At 55.3% G+C, this 5,224-nt stretch overlaps 3 non-coding genes across 3 annotated transcripts in view; all 3 read right to left on the bottom strand.

The window, feature by feature from the left end:
* Positions 1-239, bottom strand: part of LOC126314048 (large subunit ribosomal RNA) — a 4,222-nt gene extending 3,983 nt beyond the window's left edge. Inside the window, exon 1 of the ribosomal RNA XR_007555571.1 lies at positions 1-239. This exon is cut by the window's left edge and continues 3,983 nt beyond it. This is a non-coding gene — a ribosomal RNA (large subunit ribosomal RNA).
* Positions 240-427: 188 nt separating this feature from the next.
* On the bottom strand, positions 428-582 carry LOC126314052 (5.8S ribosomal RNA). The gene has a single exon (XR_007555572.1). It is a non-coding gene; the product is annotated as a 5.8S ribosomal RNA (ribosomal RNA).
* A 362-nt stretch (positions 583-944) lies between these two features.
* LOC126314054 (small subunit ribosomal RNA) lies at positions 945-2,837 on the bottom strand. The gene has a single exon (XR_007555574.1). It is a non-coding gene; the product is annotated as a small subunit ribosomal RNA (ribosomal RNA).
* Between the last annotated feature and the right edge of the window lie 2,387 nt (positions 2,838-5,224).

Here is a 5,224-nt window from a genome sequence, read left to right on the forward strand (position 1 = left end):
GGGCCTGGCACCCTCTACGGGCCGTGGCCTCATTCAAGTTGGACTTGGGCTCGGCGCGAGGCGTCGGGGTAGTGGACCCTCCCAAACACCACATGCCACGACAGGCGGCAGCCTGCGGGGTTCGGTGCTGGACTCTTCCCTGTTCGCTCGCCGCTACTGGGGGAATCCTTGTTAGTTTCTTTTCCTGCGCTTAGTAATATGCTTAAATTCAGCGGGTAGTCTCGCCTGCTCTGAGGTCGTTGTACGAGGTGTCGCACGCCACACCGCCAGCCGGCTGTGCACGCTACCGAGAAAGTACCGGTATGCGAACCGCCAGGCGACGGGCGCGCATCGCACGTTTAAGGAGACGCGGCCGGCCACACAGGCGACCACGACACTCCCACGTCTCCGAAGCGGGACAAACGCCGCGCGCTTCAGTATACGTAGCCGACCCTCAGCCAGACGTGGCCCGGGAACGGAATCCATGGACCGCAATGTGCGTTCGAAACGTCGATGTTCATGTGTCCTGCAGTTCACATGTCGACGCGCAATTTGCTGCGTTCTTCATCGACCCACGAGCCGAGTGATCCACCGTCCTGGGTGATCTTTTCCTTTTCAGTCTCCCACTGTCTCTTTCAAGACAGTAGCATTTGCGGGACTGAGGCGTCTGACGGCCCCTGTTCCACTATTTTTTTTGTGTCCAACGGCCTCACAGCCGATGGGCGTCGTACGGCTCCACACCGGAGCGGACAGGCACTCGGGCGAACGTCATTCAAAACCGGCGCCAGGCGCCAGGTACCGCAGGCCAGCCGCTCCAGAGCTTCAGCGCTCGTACCACACAACAACAACACTTCCGCTAGTTTTGAGAGGCACGCGTGGTTCCGCACGCGGCGCACGGCCACTGCCGTACAGGTAGCGTGTTGCGCGACACGACACGCACATCGAAAGACATGCAGTCTAGTCGGTAATGATCCTTCCGCAGGTTCACCTACGGAAACCTTGTTACGACTTTTACTTCCTCTAAATGATCAAGTTTGGTCATCTTTCCGGTAGCATCGGCAACGACAGAGTCGATGCCGCGTACCAGTCCGAAGACCTCACTAAATCATTCAATCGGTAGTAGCGACGGGCGGTGTGTACAAAGGGCAGGGACGTAATCAACGCGAGCTTATGACTCGCGCTTACTGGGAATTCCTCGTTCATGGGGAACAATTGCAAGCCCCAATCCCTAGCACGAAGGAGGTTCAGCGGGTTACCCCGACCTTTCGGCCTAGGAAGACACGCTGATTCCTTCAGTGTAGCGCGCGTGCGGCCCAGAACATCTAAGGGCATCACAGACCTGTTATTGCTCAATCTCGTGCGGCTAGAAGCCGCCTGTCCCTCTAAGAAGAAAAGTAATCGCTGACAGCACGAAGGATGTCACGCGACTAGTTAGCAGGCTAGAGTCTCGTTCGTTACCGGAATTAACCAGACAAATCGCTCCACCAACTAAGAACGGCCATGCACCACCACCCACCGAATCAAGAAAGAGCTATCAATCTGTCAATCCTTCCGGTGTCCGGGCCTGGTGAGGTTTCCCGTGTTGAGTCAAATTAAGCCGCAGGCTCCACTCCTGGTGGTGCCCTTCCGTCAATTCCTTTAAGTTTCAGCTTTGCAACCATACTTCCCCCGGAACCCAAAAGCTTTGGTTTCCCGGAGGCTGCCCGCCGAGTCATCGGAGGAACTGCGGCGGATCGCTGGCTGGCATCGTTTATGGTTAGAACTAGGGCGGTATCTGATCGCCTTCGAACCTCTAACTTTCGTTCTTGATTAATGAAAACATACTTGGCAAATGCTTTCGCTTCTGTTCGTCTTGCGACGATCCAAGAATTTCACCTCTAACGTCGCAATACGAATGCCCCCGCCTGTCCCTATTAATCATTACCTCGGGTTCCGAAAACCAACAAAATAGAACCGAGGTCCTATTCCATTATTCCATGCACACAGTATTCAGGCGGGCTTGCCTGCTTTAAGCACTCTAATTTGTTCAAAGTAAACGTGCCGGCCCACCGAGACACTCAACAAAGAGCACCCTGGTAGGATTTAAACGGGGTCCGCCTCGGGACGCGAAAGCACCCCTTCGGCTCGCCCCACCGGCAGGACGTCCCACGATACATGCCAGTTAAACACCGACGGGCGGTGAACCAACAGCGTGGGACACAAATCCAACTACGAGCTTTTTAACCGCAACAACTTTAATATACGCTATTGGAGCTGGAATTACCGCGGCTGCTGGCACCAGACTTGCCCTCCAATAGATACTCGTTAAAGGATTTAAAGTGTACTCATTCCGATTACGGGGCCTCGGATGAGTCCCGTATCGTTATTTTTCGTCACTACCTCCCCGTGCCGGGAGTGGGTAATTTGCGCGCCTGCTGCCTTCCTTGGATGTGGTAGCCGTTTCTCAGGCTCCCTCTCCGGAATCGAACCCTGATTCCCCGTTACCCGTTACAACCATGGTAGGCGCAGAACCTACCATCGACAGTTGATAAGGCAGACATTTGAAAGATGCGTCGCCGGTACGAGGACCGTGCGATCAGCCCAAAGTTATTCAGAGTCACCAAGGCAAACGGACCAGACAAGCCAATCCGATTGGTTTTGATCTAATAAAAGCGTCCCTTCCATCTCTGGTCGGGACTCTGTTTGCATGTATTAGCTCTAGAATTACCACAGTTATCCAAGTAACGTGGGTACGATCTAAGGAACCATAACTGATTTAATGAGCCATTCGCGGTTTCACCTTAATGCGGCTTGTACTGAGACATGCATGGCTTAATCTTTGAGACAAGCATATGACTACTGGCAGGATCAACCAGGGAGCTGCGTCAACTAGAGCTGAGCAGCCGGCCGCCCGGGAGTGTGTCCCGGGGGCCCGCGCGAACACGCAAGCGTCCGCTCAATTATTCTGCAAACAGGAGGAGGCCGAGCTCCCCTGCACGATACACCTCGAAACCCTCTCAGGTCCCGGCGGCGCGCAGCGCCGTCCTAGGTACTTGGTCGGTTTCGAGAGAGGCGCAATCGCCCGGAGTTAGGCGAGTAGACGGTTTTAGTGCGAACACCCTTGCTCCCAACTGAGCTTGCCGCTGCCGACAGAGGCCCGGGAGCGTGCTGTCGTGGCATTGCCGGCGGGAGACAACACGCGCCACCTATGGTGACCGGCAGCTCCAACGCCAGCGCCACACAAGGGCAAAGCCCCACTTGGGTGCAGAAGCGAACTCTCCCAGCACAGCGCACGCGCCAACACGTCCGCACAACTGCGATACAAACCACCTGCGAGAACCGCTGGGGCGACCGAGCAGCAGACGGCGTCGCGGCGCCGAGTGCCAGGCGGCGGCGCATCCTCAACGCACACAGTCCTCAATCAGACCAGCACACTGCAGATGTCCACCGCGCTTCGCACCGGGCTCGGCTGAACCAACTTTGGCCGCCAGGCGCCGCGTGCAGGGTGCGCCGCAGCGTAGCTGCGCCGCCTGCCGGGCCCGTCGGCTGGCGCTCCTGCCACTCGGCGCCCCCCACCAGCCGCCTGTTGCGCGTGCGCCCACGCAGCGCGCGGCCAACACGCCGGGCGGCCCCCCTTCACCGGCCGGGAACAGTCCCACCAAGCCACCGCCGCGTATCGCTTCATACCCACATGGGCCTAGTCACGCGTGTGGATGTGGCGGGTACCGCTGAAACAACCGGTTAATAGCTGTACCGATCGTCGCCATCACAGATTCACCTCCAGCGTGAACAACCGCTCAACAACGGATTTCCAGTTCATTTGCGTATCTTGGGCAGTAAACGTAGATGTCCACCTACATTTGCGAATTCAACAATTCTTGCATGCCAGGATGTCATGTGTCACGACACGCTACATCAGACCACATACACACTGCGACATGTGCAGAAGAGAACACGTGGAAGGTGGCCCGCGCACGTATGCGATGTACCTTCCGCGATCCACTGTCAACCGGCATCTGCGGCATGTCCCAGATATGGAACGCGGTCCACCAGGGTAGCACTTTGTGTGAGGCAATACGACAAAGTCGGAATACACGCGTCACTACATCAGACGGCTCACGCTGACCTGACCTGACCTGACTCACCGCACCACCACCCCCAGCGACCCAGGGTGACATACAATGCGTTCGTACGTTCCTCCCACACGCCTCTACGGCGTACCACAGTGCAACCTAGCTGTTATTGGGAGACGAGACAAGTAGCATCAAGCACAACATATGGAAATTGAGATTCGACACCGTTGGGCACAGCCAGCGTACGGTCACACGTATCACACTACTTCACTCTGTACGTAACGACCGATGATCGGTACAGCGTGTGGGTTACGCGTACGACATCAGCGGACAATGGACACAGACCATACCACGACGTACACTGAGGGCGTCGACATCTGAATGCAACTGAACAGCTGCGAGGCTCATTTAACACTCAAACGCCAGACCGACCAGCTTGAGAGGACAGAGACACAAAGAGGGGGACAGAGGGGGACAGAGGGGGGGGAGGGGGGGGGTCGGCGATATAGTCCTATTGCAGTACAATTGACAGTGGATAGCAGGAATATGTGGAAAGTAAGCAACACTCGCAAGACATCTACATGAGGATAACAACGACACCAGAGATTCCGAGCAGTGAACTATGTTAGGCAAAGGGACAACGTGGGTTAGGTTAAGGGACAACGTGGGTTAGGTTAAGGGACAACGTGGGTTAGGTTAAGGGACAACGTGGGTTAGGTTAAGGGACAACGTGGGTTAGGTTAAGGGACAACGTGGGTTAGGTTAAGGGACAACGTGGGTTAGGTTAAGGGACAACGTGGGTTAGGTTAAGGGACAACGTGGGTTAGGTTAAGGGACAACGTGGGTTAGGTTAAGGGACAACGTGGGTTAGGTTAAGGGACAACGTGGGTTAGGTTAAGGGACAACGTGGGTTAGGTTAAGGGACAACGTGGGTTAGGTTAAGGGACAACGTGGGTTAGGTTAAGGGACAACGTGGGTTAGGTTAAGGGACAACGTGGGTTAGGTTAAGGGACAACTTGAGTTAGGTTAAGGGACAACTTGAGTTAGGTTAAGGGACAACTTGAGTTAGGTTAAGGGACAACTTGAGTTAGGTTAAGGGACAAATTGAGTTAGGTTAAGGGACAAATTGAGTTAGGTTAAGGGACAAATTGAGTTAGGTTAAGGGACAAATTGAGTTAGGTTAAGGGACAAAT

This window comes from Schistocerca gregaria, unplaced genomic scaffold (genome assembly GCF_023897955.1).
Source record: "Schistocerca gregaria isolate iqSchGreg1 unplaced genomic scaffold, iqSchGreg1.2 ptg000524l, whole genome shotgun sequence".
Classification (NCBI taxonomy): Eukaryota; Metazoa; Arthropoda; class Insecta; order Orthoptera; family Acrididae; genus Schistocerca; species Schistocerca gregaria.